At 33.4% G+C, this 25,384-nt stretch overlaps 1 protein-coding gene across 4 annotated transcripts in view; it reads left to right on the forward strand.

The window, feature by feature from the left end:
• Positions 1-25,384, forward strand: part of LOC149537123 (uncharacterized) — a 174,122-nt gene that overhangs the window by 101,796 nt on the left and 46,942 nt on the right. The window contains exon 2 of one of the 4 annotated variants that reach the window (XR_016357019.1): positions 19,285-19,591. The exons of 2 other annotated variants lie outside the window; for them this stretch is intronic. The gene's annotated coding sequence lies outside the window, so the exon portion shown is untranslated. Of the gene's footprint in view, positions 1-3,256; positions 3,605-19,284; positions 19,592-25,384 lie in introns of those variants that run through there. One more of the 4 variants, XR_016357016.1, reaches the window with a different exon arrangement.

Genomic DNA, 25,384 nt, shown 5'->3' on the forward strand with positions numbered 1-25,384 from the left:
CCTGATACATACAATTTAATCAACATGAGGGTCTAGCCATCCTTAATTTGTAGAACGAGACAAAAGCTTGCCACTAACTCTTCCACTAAGATGAGTCTTCCACTAACCTTCCTAGAATCAACAAAAGATCTGACTAAAAGCCATCACAAAATATCCATCTCGGTGTTGGATATAGAGTTGCTCTTCCTTGGAAACATAGACAATCATTGATAACAACTAGCACGATTTTGAGGAAAAATCGACAAATCTGTAAACTACGCAGACGAGCATTATGCCCCAAAATAGACTGCTAAAAGCCACAATATTTTTAGGAGAAAACCAGGGAAGCCTAACATGATTTTTGGGGTGAAAAATCAATCAAAACTAGACAATAGAATTTGAGATGCAAATGAAAGAATAAAAAGCTTCATTTTGATTTAAAACAGTAAAACCCGACATATAATTATTTAGAAAAAAATATAAATCCACAAAGGAATCTCATGCAACTTTGCAAATTAAAGGATAAGAAATATTTTATGGGAAAAAAAATGAAATTCCATCAGAATTTGTTTTAGGGAAATATTTTATGAAAAAACATAAGAGAAACTTTCATGCAACTAAACAGAAGACTTTGCAAGGTAAAACAACACATGCAATAACATGTAACTCACGGAAGGCACATCCTTATCTAGATTGCTTTCGATGAGGATGTGGTGGAAGATATTGAGTTTGCCTCCTTCGAATTTTCTTGTTAGGGGGTAATTTGTCATTTTTTGGGTTTGTTATCAAACCTTCTTGAAATACATGGGTGGATCTCTTCTCATTGGGAACCTACTATTTTTGGTATTGTTCACATCTTCCGTATGCCCAGGGGATTTTTATTGCTAAGTTTGATAATGCTAATGATAGAAAGTTGATCTTGTGCAATCATTCTTTCACTTGGATTTATCATTTTGTAGTGGTGGTGAAACCGTGGCACCCTGATTTTTCCCCCTCTTTCAAAATCTTTAACAAGGTTCTGATTTGGGTGAGACTCCCCTATATTCCTCTTCATTTTTGAGTTTGCTCCCTTTTGGAAGCGGTGGGAAAGGCTCTTGGAGATTTCTTGATGTTGGATAATGTGTCAACTAACATTATGCAGTCTACTAATACATGAATCTTGGTAGAGATGGACATCTCTAAGGTGTTAGTAGAAAGGATAAAGTTAGAGCATTCTAAGGGTTTTTGGATACAATCTTTGGACTATGAAGAGCTACCTTGGGATGTAGGAAATGCTTTAAAATGGTCACTTGGCGGCCCAATGCATATTATAGAGGGCTAAGACAAAAAAATTTGGTTCTTGGTGGAAGGGAACTTCAAAACATTATACTATTGTTAAGAAAAGATTTTTCCAAATTGGGGCACAAGAGTTTTCTAGTATTGTGCTTGTTGTTTCTATGGATGTCTCTCATGCTGGTATTGTTCCTGTTGAGTCTACTAGTATTGCTTCTGGTAGTTCTGATGTTAGAAAGTCTACAAGTTTCTCTTTTGTTGGTGTTTTTCCTACTAGGTCTATTGGTAAAATTTCTGGTAGTTTTGTTGTTACTATTGGTTTAAATTCTAGCTCTGTGGTAGTCAAAGTGTCTTATGATTCTTCTTTGTGAGCTAGGGGCTTTGTACTTGCTGGTCTCTCTATTGTAGATGGTAAATTTGGGCTAGGGGTTTCTCCTTTGCTAGAGGAGGCATGAATTGTTTATGCTAAGAAATCTCAATGGTATTGAATCTATAGTTGTTGATTCTATGTCATTCATTTGGTGGAGGGTCCCATTGTTGGTTCCGTTGCAGTAGGTTCTTATCCTTCTTCTATCTTGGGGTTTCAATCTTTGGTTTCTAAGGATTGGTAGGAGAAGACTTCTATGGTGATGGAGGGGTGGATCCTAGTTGTTGGAAAAGACCATAACAAGTCCACTCCTTATTTTGACATGACATAGTGCTCCCAAAAGAAGGGAGGTAAATGGAAATCCTAGTTTCTTCCTTTTATGCAGGTTGTGGGTTCCTTGTTTCAAACTCATTGGGCAGATTGTGCTCTCTTTATTTTTTCTATTCTGCTAGTTTCTTTTGGTCTTGAGTAGTGTTGTCCTCTGCAGTATTCATTTGGTTTGTCTTGGGCTACTACTTTGTGTCTGTTGACAATGTTTTATCTTGGGGCTTTCATTGAATATCTTTATGTTCTAAAAGTTGTAAAGGGTTTCAGGTCCCTTCAAAACCTAGTTTTAAATTAATCAAAAAACTCACAAAAGACACATGCATGCAACATGCGAGTATAGGCAACTTTCAAAATTAAAAGACTTTTGCTCAAATCAAGAAATTGTGCTCATGATTTTTAGCAAAAAACTGCGAAGATGAACCACAAAGTTTTATAAAATACCTCCAACATTTTTTACTTCAAAAATTGTGAAACAAATTCTGGGAAAAAAATTTAGATCAAAAGGGGCTCGAATTTTTCTTTAAAAAATTGCCAAATTTTATGAAATCCCATTGACATGCTTTGGTACCATGTTATGGTAAATTGATGTTGTTGTAGTTGTTTTAAATAGGGGATATAAAAAAACCTTATATAGATTTACAAGGATGATGTTTCTAAAGGAAACAATTGTGAGCTAAAGATGAAAATGGAAACTACCTAATAAACAAAAGACTAACTAAAATAACCATTAAAGAAGTATTGTAATATTCTAATAATAAGAAGTGACAAGAAACTCTTACCATCTTGAAGGCTATTGTTTTAACTCTTTAAAATTGGGTGAAAATAGGACTTTGCCAAAATTTAAACATGGGGGGAAATTTTTGGTAATAATATCTTTGTCAAATAATAAGTTTGGGAACTTTTACACATTGTAGTGCAATACTTGCAGTAGTTGGTCATTAAGCCTAGAGCTGTAAGCAACCATCATCTCAAGTCATTCTTCAACCATGTCTTCAAATACTCTTTTTTGCATATTCGTCTTTTGGATAACCTACCTCATTCATGAATCAATGTCAAAGCCTTAGCAACTATGTCACATCCCAATTTTTGACCTAGCTTGAAATATAGCCGTTAAGGTTCGTATAAAGTCGGTAGTTTAATTTGATATAGTCTAGCAAAATGGTAAGATAGTTGGTCATTATGATTTCAAGTAAAGATGACATGTTAGTTGATCGTTAATCGCAAATTCATGTAATTAAGATGAAAGGTTAATTGTTATGATTATTTATGAATAAATAATTTATAATTTAATTATGAAGAAATTCCTTGTAGGGAGCATGTCAAGGGAGTGGAAGCATTGTCATAAAAGAATTAGGCAAGGCATCACCATCACTGGGCAGACAGGTAGAGGACCTAGCAATTTGAAGCAAGATACATTTGTGGAACTGCATGAGTTATCTAAATAAATAATTTAATTAAAATAATTGGGTTAAAATATAAAACATATCTCAAAGGATTTTAATTTATCTTTCATCATATTATTTTAATAAATATTTATAAACATGCATATAATATTAAATGATTTGGCATCATTGAAATTAAATAATTTAATAAAGTGATGTTTATAAGTACATAAAAGATTTTAATAATATTTGAATTATTATAGTTTTCGAATTACAACCTTCCAACTTTATTATTTTCAATTTAATATTCTTTGCTCTTAAATGATAACACTTGGCGTAGCTAATCAATTAATATTTTTGGCAATTCGAATTGTTTTATAATCTTCTCCAACCTTTTTATTTTATCTTTTAATTTTTAATCTATTCGAATGGTCATCTTGGGAATTCGAATAGCTTTCTTTATGACTGAAGGTACTCGGATAGTCAAGCCAACCATTAAATTAGAGTATCGATGATCATTTGGGGATGACTCTTTCCTCTCTGCATTTTCATGACCCTTCCAATCACCTGCTATTGCTTTTCAAACAATGTTATTCAGCTCTTTCTTTTTAATATAGAGTCTATTTGAATGTACTTGGGGGGGAAGACATATCTTCATGTCTGGTCATGGATGGACGGCAAGTCACATCTTTTGTATATGGCCTACATGGACGACCCACTAAAAAACGCTACTGTTGCAACTTAACCAGGAAGACTGATCAAGTATGTTTCCAACCTGGATACTTCTGGTTGCTCAATAATCCTCAATGTCGAAGCAGTTCAATCAGGTAAAATTCATCATTCTTGTATGATAAAGGCTTGCATCCTATCCTAATTTTTATTAATGGACGGAAACAGATTTCTATGTACCCTAATTCATAAATTTTTCATAAGAATCTTGCTTGGATTAGGCTAGATGGTTGAGCCTGTGAAAAACCATGAACAACGATTTTGTTTAAAAAAAAAAACTATATTCAAATGAAGAGCAACCGAGTTACAGCCACAAAGACATAGAATCAGTTCTAATAACTGTTGAATGATTGATAAAACAAGGAATTTCCAGACGTTCATGAGATCGCTAATTTAAAAGACCAAAATTTGTAGCTTAAATCGTTTTCAAGTTCTTCCCGATGTACTTCTTCTATTTGGATTCTAAATGTATTAAACATTATTTTCTTTGGTTCCAAAATATGGTAAACTTACAACATATAAAGCATATAATTTGGGATGTTATGATTACCAGTTCTATATGTCGGTAGATTGATAAATAGTTTCTCTGATCAGCGCTAGATTCTGAAGTCTGATTTTGACCACTTCAGAGTTTCTAAGAAAGTTGAACTAACTGCAAATTAAGCATAAAGTATATCTACTTAACTTCGAGAGTCCTCCAATTAACCATAACTAAAATGATATTTGCTTAATTTTAATAGGTCTCCAGGAATCCATTTGGCCTTGCTTAACATGTATAATTGTGTGTTTTTAGGAAGTTCAAATTCATTGTACTTACAACTTACAAGTAGAAATCTTGAGGGCTGTATGAAGGAACATTTTTTGTTGATTTATGGTAGGGTCACTTAAGTAGAGATCTACTTGCATTCTAAAATGTATATGAGATCATTCACCCAGTATCTTTGAGTATATGTATATCATTTGTGAATTCATTTGGCAGTTGTATTAAACTTGATTGAATACGTAAATCCATTTCAAGCACATGTTTTTATAAATTTTCCAAACTTATTAAGAGTATTTGTAACACCGAGGAAATCACCGACAGAGAAGCCATGAAAAAGTGAAGAGGTGGAGTTAATCTGCAAGAACACAGTAGAGGAATCAGTTATGATTAAATTAATAAAAAAATCAATTTTGGAAATCTTTAAAGAACATAATTATGTACACATAGAATTTGAAATGATGGACGTATATAGTCTTCTTGAATAGATGATAAAGTCGTCTGCTCTAAGAATTTCAAATACCTGGGACTCACCCGGTTGTGTAGCCAAGAAGATGGGTGATGAAGTGTGAGAAAGGAATCTTCAATAATATGAATCAGCATTAGTTATGACATTTCAATTAACATGAATTAAGTAATAGCTCATGCACAATCCTGTTATTGTGATCTCCTGCTACCAAGTCGTATGGTGAGTTAATTACTAGGAAGCCCAGTAGATGGGAAGATGACCCTTGTTTGTTCTGAATAGGGAGGGCCTTTCTCGTTAGAGAACGTGTGGGGATATGATCTAGTCTGAGGTTGGGTGGTTAAACCCCTGACAATGTTTCACCTCTCTCAAGATGTCGGACATGCGACAGATAGAGATAAGCTATGCATTCAATTGTTTATCGGAAACAGGTATTATCATTTTTATTTATGAGGAGGTAAGATTAAGTTGAGTTATTTCATTGTTACTATTATTTTACACCTAGATATAAGAGATAGAATCATGGATTGTTTTCATTTATATGAATACCGACTATAAGCATATTTCTAATCCTAAGATACTATCACTGTTAAATATTCAGAGGGAAAGGAATCTGAAGCCCTAATTGATTGAGAAATGACTGGAACCCTAAATGATACAGTGGTATCATAAGCCCTAATTGAATCCATGGTATCAAAAGCCCTAATTGAATTTGTGGTTGCAAAAGCCCTAAGTGAGTTAGCGGTATCAAAAGCCCTAAATAAACTGAAGGTAAACAATGCCCTAATTGATACAGTGGTATGTGATGCCCTAATTTTATATAATGGTATTTAATGATAATCATCATTTGATTTTGGTTTGACAATATTGGATAGAAGTCATTTTTGTGGTATTGTTATAGAGGTATTGTGGACTAAGCCGGGTGGTTGCAGAAGTATCCCTAGTTGATTTCAATTTCAGTTTTTTGAGGTATGTAGTTTTCAATTTCTGTAATAAGTCATTTGATGGTACTTCAAGTTTTTAAGTTAAGAAATTTTTGTCTAACTGATTTTTAATGGTAAATCTTATTCACATGAACATGAATGATATTATTGTCTTCCTATGAAAAGTAGTAACTGTATTTCTTGAGTATGGTATTGGTTATTTAAGACCGTGGAAAATGGGATGTTACAAATTAACTCAAATCTTCTTCTTGAATCAATGCCACAACCTCTTTATCCTTCAAGTCTTCTTTCATCAATCAACGTCTTAACAACTACTTCTTAACAATATTTCGTTTGCTCTCAACAATATGACATTAATGCCACACTAGAGGTTGACATCAATGGAAACAGAAATCATAATACCAACAATCTCCTCCTTTGTCATGGATGACACTACAACCTACAACTAAGACAATCAACCTTTTGATTATCCTTCTCCCTCCATGATATCAAGGACAAAGGGCATTATACTTCTTCCTTTTGATTCTTCTTAATCTCTCCCCATATTAGAGAGACCTACTTCTTTGGAATCTATCTTGCAACTTTTCACTTGCATTGCTCCCCCTAAGAGTGGCCATAGCATCAATCCAAGAGACAAAATATGGGCAATTGTTATCCCTCTAGAAAGATGTACACCTCTTATGCATCTAGTTTGAAAGCGTCGAGCCACTAACCCCTAATTTATGTCAAAGATACTTAAAAGTATCCCTAGTCAAAGTTGTAGTAGAAAGTATATCCAATCTTTTTTTGGTGGGCTATTATTTCGGTTTACTTCCTTCTCAACCATTTACTCCCTCAAAATATGATACCAAATAGAGGTGTTTATTTCCTGAGCGTGTTGCTTGATTCTTGGAGATATTAGTGGCACGTGTGTTATCACATATTATAGGAATTGCCTCATCAAAGAATACCTCTACATCCTTGAGTGTCTAGTTCATCCAAGTTATTTGAGTGCAACAAGATGCTGCAATATATTTTGCTTCTGTAGTGAACAAAGAAGGAACTTTTGTTTCTTGCTCATCTAAGCGACTAAGCTATCTCCTAAAATGAATGCTCTATCACTAGTACTTCTATCATATGCACATCCTACCCAATCATAAAAGCATTTATTGAAAAATTACCATATTTTATTGTACATTGGTTGCAAATTTTTTTTACCACTTAACTCTTATAATATATTGTGCCCAATGAGTGGCAATCTAAATCAACACTTGAGGCAAGTGTGATGACATGCTACACTTACTCTTTGCTTATATTAGAAGACACCTACCTTCTTATGATATGGAAAAAAAACTAACATAACCAATATGCTTTTAACCTAAAAGAAATTAAGGTGAGAACTTTTAACTTAGAAAGTTTGTTTAAAGGTAAACAACAATTGAGTTTGAGTAGTATAAATGGAATACAAAGTTTCCTTAACCATAAAGTTCATTGAAACTATCAAATAGATTTTCCATTCCAATCTCACACAAAGTTGTATATTAGAACAACAATTAGTCAATTGAACTTATAAATCAATAGATAGATGATAGTATCCCATAATAATTGCCATTGGACATAGGAATAAAGACATTCTATAAAATGCAACATTCAATTCACAATTTGCAGAAAGCTACTTTCAAATACTATATTTGGTTTGATCTTTCTTTTAGATTTTTCTTATGTAACCCCTAAACACAAGAAAAGTTTCACTGTAAATAGGCATTCAGTTTCAAGCTAACTTTGGTAACTGATTTCTTTTTGAAGATAACCACCACAAAGATAAATTTTGATTCACATAAAAAAATTGAAAAAAAAACGTAGCATAAAAAAATGGCCCTCAAGAGCCTATAGTTTTGTGGACAAAGAAATCATGAAATTAAAATTAAAGAGAAACTAACTTACAAGTCCCCTCACATGCTTTTGCCAAGGCCTCTTTGAGTTATTCGAACTCATCAAACTCTCGTTGCACCTTTTTTGTTGCATCCACCACATTACCTTGAGTCTGGTACTTTGCTTGTCAAATTGTTCTTTTTTTGTATGCTTTGTATTTAATAAGAATTGATGATATTTGGTCCTCAACATGTTCAAATGTGGCTCCAACTCTTATCCTCCACTTCACCACCTTCTTATTGGCTTCCATGACCTCCCATGGGATATCCTTGACTTCATCACTAATGGATTCCAACACCACGATGACATTCTCTTGTGGTTCCAAGGATCTAAAATCAACCTTCTTCACATAGAGGTCATCCTCAACATTTTCATGGAAACATCTTTAACAATATCCACTTCTAATAGTTATTTCCCATCATCTCCAAACATGCTTATACCAATTGTAGAAAAGTGACTTTTCAAATCACGTTGGAGATTCATATTTTTAACTATGGATTGTGTAAGTTTGGAATTCTTTTGTAACATGTTGTTTTCAATCTAACATCTGCACCCAAAGAGTGACAGAATTGCAATCAGGATTATAAATGACATCTTCTGATGTCAAGATAGAAGATGGTAATTTAGCTATCTCTTGTATCTCTAAGAAAGTGGCGTACAACTTATCGATTTCCTTTTTCAACTTTCGCAACTCAACTATGTGAAGAATGATCGTGTCCTTGAGTGTATATAGTTTCTTAACCCATGTTCAAAGAGGGATAACCCCTTGACAATCATTTGGAACGGATCAATCATCCACCGCTTTAGTAACCACTCAAGCTCTCTTAATGAACTCCAAATTATCAAAGTCAACAAGCTTTGTGATAGATACCCTTGAGGATGAGCTAGTTGGGATATATTTGGCAGGTAAGGTAGATCGAATGAAACCAGTGAGAGTGTCTACACGTTGAGCAAGTTTTCATTCTTTCTTTCCAATAAACTTGGTTCTTTTAAGATAATATAGAGACAAACAACTTAAAATGTCACATTTAGTAGTTGAGTCTCCCATACTACTTATATTAAAATCCCCTTATGTACTCTCAAGCTCATTCTATCCACATTATGATCAATATTTTCTAACACACATGGTGCTTAGTTTGAGGATCTATTACCATGGCTATTTGCCTTGCCTTCTAGGGTTTAGGAGTCTCACTCAACATGCGTGCAACCATATCAGCCTTGGTTTCCACAATTGGGGAGTATACCATCTTCTTTTAAATGGCCTTTTAAAGCCTTGGAGTGGATGAAACACTTGTGGGAGTTTTGACTAACAAGGTATTAACACCAGAATTAGATGGCAACACAATGTCACTTGACACAGGGGTTTCCAGATCTTCATCTACCAAGAAGACTATAGGACTTTGCTCCCCCAATTGATTCAAGAGTTGTGCATCCTCAACACATGAGTTTTTTTGTAGGAGAGCTCTTTTTTTCTTAGTTACTCTCACAACACTCACATTACATACCTATTTTATTTTTTATTCTTCTTTAGGAGGTCATTATCTCCACTAGGTTGCGAACTTGTTTGAGAAGTCTTAGGTTGCGATGCTTGGTTCTTGGGTGTTCTTTGGGGTGTTTGGGTACTTGCATTTAGCTCTTTGGATGCTTTTGTGGGAGATGAACAACTAGATTGAGTTTTGACCTTTTCGTGCCACCATTCATGTGACATGTTGAGAACTGTAATGCCCCGCCAAGGGATCCAAAGAATTTTACTAAGTTTGCCAAACAATTTTTTTTTTTAAAAAACATGAAAGATAAAACCATTCATAACATTTGCGGAAGCAATAGCAACAATTCAAATGAAAATAAACATAACATATATACATAACAGGCTACATTCTTTAAAGATCCCTTAACGTTGTATCACATCTAAATTAACTATTCATCTAACATCCCATCCTTATGAAATAACAATGATACATCCAATGTACTTAAACAATATACAAGTGTCCTTTTGTAATTATATTTTAGTTTAGCTCAATCATCCACTGTACATATCACAGGGTATGAAAAGCTTAAAAGAATAAACATCCAAGTAAATAAAGTACATCATCATCTAATATTAATCCATGATGCAATAACATAAATGAAATCACATATCATACATGATACATCATCACAAAAGATATAAACATCCATCACAAAAGATAACCATATATCACAAACATAAATAACTAAGTGCACGGTTCCTCCCAACCGTAAATAGCATCATTAGACCATTGTGGATCCTAGCCATCCCTCCGTGCGTAACATTCCAAAGCACCGAAGAGATCATCGGTATTAACATAGTAAGAATGTCACTCCTAAAACATCCTACTAACATGCAAAGTAAAGCATAATAAATCATCAACTAACATATGCAAAGTAAAACAAATCATCAATATAAGAAACATACCAGTAAATACATCCATCATAAGGTATATTATCTATCATAATGCTCAAGGAACATAATGAAGAATAATTACCAACCAAGGATACTCCAGCCACGGTGTCTCGGACGGATCTCAAATGATAAGAGTGAAAATACACTACCACCCGACCGCGTGGAACCTAAGTGGTCCACTCCCACCGTGCTGAGGAGATAATCTCAAGTCCCAAACATGATATCAATACACATAGCATAAAAAGTTCAGGAATCCTAAAAGTATACTAACTCAAAGGTTCCATCACACAAAACCGACATCTAATTCCCAGAGGCACACAAAGACATGTAGGAAACTTACTCTGCAAGCGGGAAAGTGTCATCGCATTTATCACGTACAATTTACCCTGGCAGTTAGCTAAACTCCACGGGTCCATACTGATCTCATGCAGCCACTAGTATCCTCTCATACTAACGAGGCATACTATGGAATGCATGGTCGCAACCATGCGTTCTCACTACTCCCATCCTAGCCTGTACAGGCGCTCAAGGCATGGGCGAGAACATCAAAACAATTATCTTTTTAGGTTCATTTAATCCCCATTTAGTGTGTAAATGTTATCACTTATTAACCAAACTTACAATGAGTTACTCTGGCAGCCACTTAGGGCCCCGACCCCCATTACAAGCCACTTCCCGACACTACAAGTAGATTACCTACCCTAAGCTCATGGAATCATAAATCTCAAAATCATAAAAGATAATCCATAATAAAATCATCAAATATGCATAAAAGCATCAAATATCCATAATAAGAATCATCAAATCTCCAAGATAAGAATCATCAAATCTCTATGAGCATCCGAAAAGCATCCATAGAAAATCATGACCATAACAGTTCTATATTAGCAACTGAAGGCATCACTGATAATCATAAGTATCCATTGGTTCTCAATAACCAAAATATATCTCAAGATAAATGGTTCTCAACAAGCAACCAAGAATATCTCAAAATTATACTGATCGAAGACTCCAAAATGGTTGAGTTAAACATGCCACAACATGACATCATCAAGAAATAAATTCATATTTCAGTCCTATCATGGCGACTAGAAAATAATCCAAGGATAACTGATTGATGACTCAAAAATGATTAGCTCAAGTATCTCAGATATATATACATCTCAACTTCACACATGAAGGCTGAAGAACAAATAGAAACATTTCATAGAGCATACGATCACATAACCATGGTTGGGCTTATTAAGATCAAGACCAAATAAGATCAACATGCCATCACATCTCATAACCCCCGAGCCTTTGGTAACAACTTAGGATTGGTCAACACTAGTCAACCCAAAACCCAAAACAAGAAGCATATAGAATACACGATGCAAACACATGTTTTGGTTTACTAAATTCACATAGTTGAATAACGTGTAGGGGTTTCCAGTTTTCTATTTGCAAGTATACTTCAAGTGTTTTAAGTTTCATCATTTGACCTACAAGTCAACCCAATTGTTCCCCGATAGCATTATCTTTTCATTATTTAGAATTATATTCTAAAAATAACTTAAGGATAAATATTCGCTAAACTGATCATCATTGACCTTAATTAAATTGTCCTTTATATTTAACCATGATCCATATTCTAATTGATTAACCTTTCAACTTTTTTAGGATCATTATTCGTTATATTATAAGAGGACCAATTATCATTCTTTGAATAAGAGATTATAACTTTATTAAAATGATCAATTACATCAAACAATTAACATAGGTACACCATCCATGACCTATTAACATCTAATAGTTTCCAATTCAATAATACTAAGTCTCACCATTAAAACATTTAAGGTCGTTATTCAAGTCATGAGAGTACGACTTATCAACTTCGATGTAAATACTTTACAACTTAATTATTAATATCATAGTTATAATATCAACTCAATGAATATCAATCGATTAAAAATCAATTATAATCCAACTCCAAAAATTATTATCTTTTACCAAACTTCAATCAATAAATAATCTCCACTAGATTAACTCTAATCAAATTGTTGATATCTATTTAAACCATTATTTATTAATAGTTTGCTAGTCCTTACAAACATTAATAAATAATAAACTCCTCAAACTAAACATACTCAATCTATAAAATCCTTCCATAAACTCATTAGTTAATATTTGGCTAACTTTTAACTCCATTAAGGTATTCAAACGTATTAACCAATAACATAATAATTCAGTCTTAATCCAATATCATTCAGAGTTTCTAAATTTAAATCAACATAATATAAATTATCATCTTACAATTATTTAATCAATATTAAAATCGACCATTAGACTCCATTTTCTAATTGTTCTAATGATATTTTGTCTATATAAACGTTGTTTGAAAGAGATCCCTATCACAAACCAATAAGACTCATTGTAGATTTTAACATAAATAATCTCCAAATTTTTAACATTATCATCTTCATTAAACAACTCTAAAATTGTTTAATATATATTAAATAGTATTCAATATACATTATAAAAAGTCCACTATATAAACTATATTAAAATTTATTTTCTTTTAATTTTTTCCACTTAAAAATCCATTTACTTAAATTGACTAATAATTAATTACACTTCTTCTACTATTAATTAATCTTAATTAAATTTGATTTAATTAGATTAGATAATAAACCATATAAAACTAATGCATATTAATAAGATTCTAATAAGGGAAGATTTCAATACTATCTTTAATTCATTCCATGCTTTGATATATTATTTTTGTGAAGTTTAAGGATAAAAAACTCTTGGTTATGGGAAATTGAGAAATATTTGTCTTTGAATAAAACAGTCCCAGTACGACGGCCATATCTTCCTAATGAACCGTTGGATCGGGCTGAAATTTAAATATGTTGGAGAGGGCCAAGTTGCGCCAATTCTGACTGGAACGATCGAATAAATTCGATCCCAATAAAAAGTTATGAATGACTGAGTTTGAGTCTATCCAAGGGGCAGCGACAGGACAATCTGTGATGAATTAAGAATTTCCTGTTAAAATAATTGTTCTCTAAATTTAACCATAAAAGGGTTTGTTCATATGCATTTAAAAATATAATTGATAGAAAGATTACATCTAATCATTCGAATTTTCACCATAAAATTTCTATTTTAATTCCAAATCTTGTCTTTCTAATTTAATATAAATTCGAACCCAAACCTGATTAAAATCTAATTTCTTTCTCATTTGGAACTAGGGTTTTTCTATTGTTTTCTTCTCATCCAAATAAAATATTTAGATTTCAATTTCAAACATAGAGAGTATTCAGACACATAAAATAGATATGATGAAGACAGGAAGAGAAAGAGTGCAAAGGGAATATGAGAATATCACGAGTGCACCTGGACACTAATGCTAATTTGCCATGCCTCAGAAGTCCATAGAAAATCCCTTCTTTCTCCATCATTCACAATTCTTCCAAGAATCCAAGCCGATCGAATCCTCCAAGTGATTAGAAGAGCTAGAAGGAGCATAGAAGCAAGTAGAAAATATATGAGCATATGAATCTTCTCCCATGCATGTAAGCTTTGAAATTTCTATTTTTTTTTAGCTTGTAGCTCGAGGCTTCCATTAAGCTTGTAGCTTCTATTAAACTTTTCATTTAAGCTTCTATGAATACCTGAATATCAAGAGCTCTCAAGAAACTTTTGGAATGCTTTTTGAAACCGCTGAAAGGTGTCACCAACTAAGCATGGATTTTTTTCAAATTTTTTTGATGAGTCATAGAATTGTAGACACCTTGTGCTTAATTGATGCACTAACCACCGTGTTGTTGACACATGTTAATTCCCATGCAAGCTTATAACTCCAATTTACTTTTTAAATCATTTTTATTTAAATTTTATAACTTTCATTTTAATTTTTATAACTTTTATTATTATTATTTTATTTATTAATTTATTATTATTTTATAATTATTATTAATTTTAATTTCTAACTTTCTTTTATTTAATTCCTTTTCCCCAATAATTGACATTTAATTAATTACAATCAAAATATCAAAGATCATGATATTTTATTAATTTTCTCAAATAAATAATTAATTAATTAAATCTATTTATTAAGACATAATTAATGGAAAATTCACCATAGACCTCCAAGATAAAATATGAAAACCCATCATAGAACAAATCATACAAAATAAATCTAAAGGGTTAAAAATCACGAAATATGTCATCCGACACATTTGGTGGGTATTCAACTCAAATACTTGTCCTAATTTTTCAATTAGGACAAATGGCTCAAAAGGTTGGGATTTGGACTTGAGAATTTATCTCCCCTCTCTTATCATTGAGATAATGTGATAGGGTACACTCATCCTGGCAATTCAGGGAAGTCGATACCCGGTACCTGCAACCTGCATAAAAACCATGCATGTACAAACACAATATATACTAAACTAAACAGACAATGGTAGGAAGTAGTGCATCGTGTAGATCCCAACTAGCAGATGACTACGACTCTCTTCCTTAACCACATCAGACATGCCATACAAAAGCAAACACGCAAGGCAAACACACACACCATACACATGCAACTATAGGGTAAGTATCCATAAGAAAGCACATATGATAATAAATTATCTTACTAATCATCATTAATAATTGAAAGCAATGTAATAATCATCATCAATAATTGTGAATACTAAAAATAAACATCATACAGAGTCTAAGTAATCTCATCACATAATAAACTGAATCCATAACACAATATCTGATACTCTCAAAAGAATGTTACTAACCAATAGCATAAAACTAGTTCTAGAAGAGTTCAGCAACGATAACAAAATGTGAACCAGGGGCAGGCACTACAAGAACCTAGGTGGTTCTAACCTTAATATATGTTGCTTCTCTTCTTTCTAATCATTAGGAAGGGGTTAGAACAACATTTTAATTTCAACCATCAAACATGTGTACCATTATTACCAATTCTTACAATGAAATGACATGTGATCAAACTCTAATTATTGAACAAACTAGGAAATATTGCAAAAATGCCAACTTTTATTAATATTACTCTTCATAAATCTACCAGATTTGAATTTTTGGAACTTTACCAAGATATTGAAACTTGTTCTCCTTTGACTTAAGCAAAACCAACTGCCCTTGGAAACCAAACTAGTCATTGGTATGCCTAAAAACATGATTATGATGTTGTTAGCTTGACAACTTTCATAACTTCGATTTTCTTGTATCAAGGACTTAACTACTACCTTAATTACATAAATGTGGTTGCACAAGACCTTGTGATTGCCAAAGCACAAAATTAACTTATATTCTAACCTCAGACCATGTCATGACATACATTGACAATCTTTGCTCAATTTGGCATCATTTGACATGTTGATTGCAAACTCTTAATTATGAACTAATATGGCTTCAATAGCCCTTATTACATCAAGAAATTGTCATGTTTGATCTTATGGACTCAAAGACCCTATGAATCCTTCTATTGGCCTCATGGTGGCCATCTTGCACTAGGTGGTCTTGCACTAATTGAGAGTTTGTGTGAGCCATAAGAACAAGGGAACAAAGAACTAGAGTTTCTAGTAAATGGTAAGAACTGAAGAAGGTATAAGATGGAGGATAATGGCATTAAGAGCAAGTTCTCATGAGTGCCATGTTAACAATTCCTTCTTTACCTTTTTAAGGGAAATAAGAAAATTGAAAAATTCTTAGGAAATTCATATGTAAAAGAGCTTCTCATTTCAAACATGGTATTTACATTTCCCTTTAAGTGTTCCTTTAAATTTACCAAAATTCTTAAATGCAAATGATAAGAAAAGGTGGCATATGTATTCTTTCCTAAAGCAATTAATACCTTAAGTTTGGCAAGTGTAGTACTGCATTGAAATTTGAAATAAAACTTTTAGTTAATGTCTTATCAATCAAGTGTTAAAACCATTATTTCTTGACATCACCACACTCTACTGCTCATAAGCTTGTTGTTATTGGTACATCAGACCATCACATCTTTCAAGATTTGTGGAATTATGAAGTATGCATAAAATGATTAACAAACTGTGATCAACTAATATAAGATTAGTGAGGGGTTGATTTACAATAACACTATCAGGGATCTAGTGTCAGGTATCAGGTGGAACAAGGAATTGAGAGCTAGACGTTAGTGAGTGTCACTTCCACTAGACAACAATAGGGCAAGAAATTGAGGATTTGGTCCCTTTAAATACAAGTAAGACTTAACCCCTAAAAGAGAAGTGCGGTCAATTAATTAATCAAGTTGAGAACACATGAGCGTGAAAGGGGTGCAATGAGTGGAATTAAGGACTTAAAAGGAGCTAATTCAAATTTGGATAAACAATGGGAAAAGGGACACGACTATCCTCCAACCAAACTGTACAGTTGATCAATTTTCAAAAGATCGAAAACATCATGGATTTTTTTGAAAATTTTAGCATTTGATTTTCATGATCTACATAGTTTGTAGTAAAAAACAATAAAAAAATTGGAAAAAATTCACTACATTTTCATGAATATGGAAAAGAAGAAGTCTGAGTTTGTTTTTCCTTTAGTGCATTTTGGATGGAGATTAGCCTATCCTTGGGAAAAGTGCACAACCTAGAATTTGAAGTTCCTTTCAAATATTTGAATATTATTTTTATTGCCACCTCATGAGATTGTCTTGGAGTTTCTTGATATTTGAGAGCTAAGAAGACATCATGCATAATATCTAGCCTTAAAGTAGTTAGGTATAGAAATCCACCAATCATAGACCTTTATAATTTACGATTCACTTTCAGAGACTCATCATCCTTGTTTAACTTTCATCTTGTTTCCATTGGTGTTGCTACTAGTTTTGTAGTGCATCGTGCGATTGTATTTTGTTTCAAGATGATTTTGATGCAAGATATACTCTTATTATGATATTGTGATTATCTGCATGATGTGATGCATTCATGACAATATCCACGAGAAAAGTGCACGACCTAGAATTTGAAGTTCCTTTCAAATATTTGAATATTATTTTTATTGCCACCTCATGATGGGGACACAACCCAAGCATAGAATGGACACAACAGGAAAAGGGAAATTGTATTAACTGTGAAAATAAGCTAGTACATTCAGTACAGAGAAAATAGACTTCATAACATGCCCTAAGGGCTTACAATAACATAAATCTAGAGATAATTTCTCCTTTCAGTACCTCTTCTCAAATTCCACTCCGAACTGCCTTTTACAATGCCAAAAATGTCCTTAAATAGACCCCAGAGGGTTAAGGACTAGGAATACATTCTAGAAAGTGCTAGTAGGCATCCATCGACCAAGTAGAAGGCTCCAGAAGCTGCGTTAGAAGTTGGTGCAAATCTAGAAGAATCCAAAAACGGTAACCAAACTTCCGGGAGGCATAACTTTTGAACCGTAGCTCCGATTGATGAACCGTTTACATTTTCGAAAAGCTCTCGAAGCGCTCTATAGCCCTATGGACCAGCTTTGCTCGTCCCCCATTTTTTGACCCTTTTCAAGGTCATTTAATGCCCCTAACCTGACTTTGAAGCATTCTTAGGAGGTCTCCAAAACTCGAAAAACTGCAATAACTTTCAAAGCGTGGGGCCTTTTGACCTAATTCTTTTTCTAGAATGCTCTAAATTACAATTACATTCATCTGGCCAATTTACACCTCCTAGTTCACCAAAATGATGGCTCAATTACATACTCCTATTTTTTCGGCATTTACACGTATCCCAAGGTGTTCAAATACTCTATCCTAGAAATGAAAACACATGAAACATAAACTAAGTCTAAGTACAGTTTTTTTGGGTGACACAGGATTGCCCTTATACATCTGGATGCTCCTGCATCACCTCATGAGATTGCCTTGGAGTTTCTTGATATTTGAGAGCTAAGAAGACATCATGCATAATATATAGCCTTAAAGCAGTTAGGTATAGAAATCCACCAATTGTAGACCTATACAATTTATGATCCACTTTCAGAGATTCATCATCCTTGTTTAACTTACATCTTGTTTCCATTGGTGTCGCTACTAGTTTTGTAGTGCATCATGCAATTGCATTTTGTTTCATGATGATTTTGATGCAAGATATACTCTTATTATGATATTGTGATTATTTGCATGATGCGATGCATTCATGACAATATATTATTCTGGTTGCTAGTATATTAGTTGTGATAGATGCTTTGATTATGTTGTTTATAGTTTGATCATATTTGCAAGATGATGGTAGTGATGTGAGATGATTCTTTATGACGATATCAAGTGCATTTTACATTCAAGACTATTGATTATGATATCAAGATGATTTTATTGGATTCCATGATATATTGTGCCTTATATGCTATTAGCTATTTTAGTTATTGATCTTCATTGATTTATGCTCCTATTGTCGTAAAATGGGTTATTTAAATGCTTATATTTTAAATGAAATGTTGAAATTAAAATGCAAAACTCATTTAAATTACAAGTACACTAAGGGCTAGCATATGGGATGACTAGTGTTGTGTACATTGAGGAGTAACATATGGAAGGACCATTGTCATTTACACTCAAGAGCATATGGAATGAACAATGCCACAACATTGTTTATGTTGTATCGTGTCATTAGAGTGTTAGTGTTCCCCCATTAGGCATTTTATTGTATATTATTGTGCTTCAGAGCTATTATATTGAGAGTAGCTACACTTGACGTTTGCATATTTCATTGAACAGGTACTCAACACATTCTACCAGAGTTACAAGATTTGAGTGTGCCTATATTCCTAGGAGTGCCACAAGATATAATATTATCAACCTTTCATATTTAAGTCAATATCATCCTTGTGTGGACAATGTATCCATAATTGGTATATTATTCCCTTCATTACATGTTAAATCCATATTCATTATGCATATTCTTTTAGACCGGTGAGTGTGTCTCGACATTTAGAGGTCTATAATTATCGTGGAACGATTTTATTTTCAAAGCTGATTTATTGTGTTGGGGATTTAATAATCTATTTTACTGACTTATTTGTCATATTTGGATTCCAATTATCTAGGATCTATTTATTTGGTGTTGGGAAAGGGTCAATTTGTTAATTAAAATATATAAAACAACCTTGAGTGAGCTTCGTTTACAATTAAAGGAGTTTCCGGCCAAGGGCCATTTTAGTCCTAGTGTATCCCCATGTGGTGCACTAGTCATCTTCATGAAGAAGGATGGACCTTTGTGTTTATGCATTGATTACCAATAGTTGAATAAGTTGATGATGAAGAACTGAGATGCCTTGCTAATGATTGATGATTTGTTTGATTAGATGAAGGGAGTGAGAGTGTTCTTAAAGGTAGATCTTAAGTTGAGAAACCATCAATTTCATATGCATGAGGTTGACATTCATGATACAACTTGTCACATTTGTTATGGGCATTATGAATGACAATTGTACCCTTCAAGTTTATCAATGCACCATCAATGTTCATGCGTTTGATGAATGGTGTGTTTCTCACCTACCTTGACCATTTTGTCTTTGTTATTTTTGGATGACATTTTTGTTTATGTTTGTGTTGGTTAATACTTTATTCTCCCTCTTTTCTTAATATAAATCTTCATGGTTTCTCTCTAGTCCAATGGGTTAAGAACAATCTCCTACCCAAAGAGGGGAAATTATTTGGTTCTCCCCCTTCCTTCACTTGCTTCTGAATTTTTAAGGTACAACTCCCTTTTGTATAGATGTGCAATGAATTTGTTTGATCTTACTCTAAAATGGCTATGCTCTTAACCAAAGAGCAAAAGAGGCTATCACCAAGTTCGCCACAACCATTAAAAACCCAGGCTAGAGTCGAGTTTTCAGTTCAACTACTTCCACGACCGTGAGAGTAGTAAAACCTTTCTTTAATACTTCACTTCCTAACTCTACTACTACGTGTATCTATCCAGTTAGTAGATTTACTATCCAACACTACTCCTACATGCTACACAAAAAAAGGAAACAAAGATACAATCAGAACCATGATAATTCTTAGATTGTGTTTCATTTTTCATTTTTCAACAAAGTAATGTTTCTGGGGAGCTGTAGCGTTTTGGCTTTCATCATTAGTTGGTTTGCGCTTTCTTGGGATAACTTGTATCCTTTCATTGCTCCAATGATGGCCGCGTGATCCTCTACACCAGGGATTGATGTGTTATTTGATCGAGTCATCCAAAAATCATGGTTTGCATCTAACCCTTTCACAGTGTCGATATGAGTTTGCATTTTTTCCAACACTTTCATTAGCCTCCCATCTATAGTAGTTCAAGTGTGGAGATTAGAGTTCTAAAACTACCAATCGAGGAAGTCCTGGTAGGTTGTATTCATGTGCTCCACATCAACTAGTTTGCCACCTTTACTCACATGGGATTCTATGTGTAGCTCCCGGAGATGGCCAAAAATGGTTTCTTCTGCCTTCTTAACTAATTCATATATCTTCTTCAACTGTTTCTCTTCTTTTGTTATGTGTTCTCTCCTAAATTTGAGAGATCTCATCCAATAGGATAGGGGCTAGTCCCTGTTCTTCAAAATGCCCAAACTGCTTAAATTCTCTACCTTCATGCTCGTGATTTCATACAATACGAATGAAGAATCCTTGTACTTTTCTATATTCGTCTTGAGAGACTCAAGATTGTTGTACACAATCTCCTTTAATTTCATGACCCTTATAAAAAGGGCACCCAACTTTTCAATTAAGGGGAGACCCCTTACCTTCATATCTTCTAGCCATTCATGCCCAATTTGACCAAAGTGCCTCTCTTCCTGAAGCCTCGGTAGTAGGGCCTTGTTCTCTTATGCATATGGGTTGAAAGGCCTCACATCTTATGACTCTCCCGCTTGACTAGTGAGAGGAATGAATAATTACCTAAGGCAATGAAACAATCCTTTGTTTGTGGCTTTGTGTTGAGCCTTTGACACCTTGAGTTCCTCCAACTCTTCATGTACTTCTTGATTTAGAAACATCCACATTCTAACTTTAGTGTCATGTCTCAAGGATGCCATGTCATATTGCTAGATGTTGAAACAACAAGGGCGAGGTTGGTCTGGTTCCCATCTGTTTGAGCTTGGGCAATTTCCATGACGAAGTTACCAGTGTTCACATCCTAGCCCAAAGCTACTAATGTGGTAGGTTTCTTTGCCTTCTTGGTAATAGGGGTTTGCTTCACAATTTGAGTGATTAGGTCAATCGGAAACACTTCTTGCTCTATTCTCTTCTGCTTCCTCTCAAGTGTGTTCTCCAACCTAGACTCTACAGTGAACACATTGAGAGATGACTAAATGTAGCATCAAAAATCTTCCTCGCCACAAGAGGAGTACTTGTCTTTATGGCCGAAAAACGGAAAACAATTGTTCGAGTTCAAGAAGCGGTGGCAAGGACATTACCTTGGCTCTTGGATGCTTGAGGTGTCTCCTATGGTGGTGGTCCCCCATCAAGTCCATCATCTGACTAGGCTCCATCAGAGCCATCCAAATTGATCACAGGGACCGATGTATCTTTGTTGCCCTTTGTTTCCTTCTCCTTCTCGTTCTCTTTATCTTTCTTAGGCTCCTTTGTTGGGCCTATCATTGGAATTGATCTCCCTACACAAGCAGGAGTAATAGGCATGTTCTTTTCTAGAGTCCTTTGTCCACTCCACCCATTTATCTATCCTTTTGATTACCTCGTCTGTTATTTCCTCCAAATTGTCAATATGAGTATCTTTAATTTTCTTCAAATATGTGGAGAACTACATAAGCTGACCATCATCATCAATTCCCTTGTAATGGACCTTTTTTGGGGGTCCATCATTTATTTACAACTTTCCTTTTATTTATATTCTTTTTGCCATATTTTTTTGATGATGCCTTTGACAAATGCTAAATTTCAACACTCACACCATTGAAACTAAGAAAGAAAGCTGCTCCATTTGCCAAGTCTGATTATAATTTGATCACTGGTCTGAAGTCCCAATCTAAAGAGATAGAATAATTTGTATATTTCCTTCATCTAATCTCTTGAATCACTTCATATATATACTCATACCAATAGCCAAAACATAGGGGAACATGTCTATTCGTTAATGAAAAGACACGACTATATATTTAGGAAAATCTCTAAAGTGTTGATCCTTAATCAGTTGCATTAATAAACAAATTCCAATATGATCTTCAATCTGTATAAGGCAGTTGATAATTTGCCCAATCTAATACATGATCCATATTATAGCAAGAGTATAATGTTTGATACAAGGGAAATATAATCGGATCGCTCAGATTTTCATACTTAGTTTGCTAATGATAATATTAGTTCCATACAAGGAGTACCTCCACAAGGTAAATTTAATGCCATCCATATATGTCTGGCTATCTATCCCATATATACCTGGATGATAGAATGGACACGACTTTAGACATCTAATGGTAATTTGAATATAATTACGTTTAGTATATATTTAATCTTTCTATACAATATATTTTTCATTTAATATTTTAAATGTTCATATTTAATATTTGTTGTACTTTGGAAAACACACTTTGATGGTATATATTATAATATATATCATAATTATATTATAATTCACATTATAATAAATAAATGGTAATATTGGTGTAACTCATTAACATTTATATCTTTCATTATAAATAATTTAATTTGGATAGTAATACTCTATGAGGTATTATTATTATTTATTTAACTTCATCAATATAATTATTATAATTACATAATATTAGACTATTTACTTTTATATTTGTATATTTATATTGTACTATTTTATATTAATGGTTGTACCATATTTAGTAATAGATATAATATTATATTGATTAATTAATCAATTCATTATCAATAGTATTTATATTCAAATGTGATAATAGTTAGATATATTATCATCTTATTGATTTATAATGTAATTATAACATATTATATATTATATTAATAATAATATTAGTAATATCATAATTCTTAATACTGTTACGTAGTATATTTTCTTTATATATTATTTATAATAATATTTAATTCTTAATTATACTATAATATTATCCTTGAATATGTCCATTTCATAATATAACCCATGTAGGTAAATAATATTATTGGTATTTGATATCATTTATAATCAAAGTATTTATTTGTTATTTAATTTATTTAACTCATTAATATTATAATTATAATATAATATTTTACATAATTATGCTATAATCTTATATATTGTTTTATTTTATATTATCAAATATATCACTATTATATAATAGATTATAATATTATTATTCTTAATTATTATCATATGTTATTTGAATATTCATGATCCTTTTAATTTGGGCTCATGACATCCCTCCACATCTATACCCACATTGTACAACTTTACTTGCTCAACTATCATTCTAGAGAAGAACCTCCCCATGCTTTCACGTTCATCGACACAGTTTGCACCATAGCCTTCCAATGCGGGAACATGCCTAAATCCTGATCCTACTTGCAAATTCTTTTTGATATTGTCTACAGGATCAAATTTCAATTGAATTACCTCATCTAGCTTTGGCTTGTATTTCTCTTCAAAGGCCTTGAGCATGTTTTTAGCATTAGAATGAGTGGTACAAGAGTGCGCTCCTACTACGATAAGAAAAGGGATGCCTAAGTTCTTAATGTCTGAGCACAAAGTGTGTTCATTTGTGAAATTTGGTGGCACATCTTGACCAAAACAATTTGGTGATCTAGATATCTAGGTACTTCCATGAGAAGCCATTGAAACTTGTGATCCTAATGTAGGAAAATGTTGGGAACTAGATGAAATAGCACTCCCAAATTGGGTCATGACGAACATGCTTTCAGGGGAGAATTGGCTTTCTGGACACCCCTATAGTATCCCAAAATCTTCATTATGAAGGCATCATTATGTTGGCATGAATGCTAATGATATTCCTATGTGAGAGTATCCTAGCATTTCAGAGTGTTTGTGTGCTTATATGTTGCATTCATGACAATGTTTGTCAATGATGTCAACATACTGAAGACTGACATAGTTGTAGACATAAATTGAGATAGTACGATTCAAGGATTGAAGATGAGGTCAAGCATGGTTGAGGACAAGTTCTACAGAGTGTCTCGATGCTATGGCTAAGAGCGCATGAAGAAAGTCGAAGACTGATAATAGTTATTCGACATTTAGAAAAAAGACAATTTATAGATAGAGTTCCAAATAGTGCTTCCTAGTAATCGGATTATATCTCCTATTAGGGATAGAATCTAGCTATGCGCAACTATATAGAGATAGAAGACATCATGATGATGACGTCAATGGGCATACGAAGTCCAATGTTGCACATGTGAAAGATTTGTAAAGACTGTGAGCTGACAATGTTATGTAATTATGAAAAGATGTAATGTAACATGTATTGTTTTATCTTAATGAGGGCCTATTGTAATTGTAAATTGGGAAACCCTCAAGGATGAATCAATGAATTAATTTGAAGAGTTGGTATAAAGGAAAGTTACTTTCCTTGTGATGAATATGAAAAAAAAGGTAAGCGATGCTTTTGAAATAGAAAGTGAATTGTAAGTGTGAGATACATGCGAGTAAGAAATCTATAAGGGATTATTGTGATGCAAGTTTGTGAATATGGTATTGAGACCTGAGAAGTATTTGGTAAGTTGATGTAGGAGCATCCTAGGTTGCCTTGCTATCTTGCTCATTTTTGTTCATTATGCTAGTTAATGTGGAGTTCTAGTGGTTGTCAAGTTGTAGTCATTGCTGAGTTTTTGTATGTGCCAAGTTGTCTAGTATTGGCCGAGTGTTCCTTCATGTGTTGAGTGAACCTGATATTTGATG

The sequence above is a fragment of the Cupressus sempervirens genome, chromosome 10 (genome assembly GCF_028749045.1).
Source record: "Cupressus sempervirens isolate cs-2001-9-10 chromosome 10, ASM2874904v1, whole genome shotgun sequence".
In the NCBI taxonomy this organism is placed as follows: Eukaryota; Viridiplantae; Streptophyta; class Pinopsida; order Cupressales; family Cupressaceae; genus Cupressus; species Cupressus sempervirens.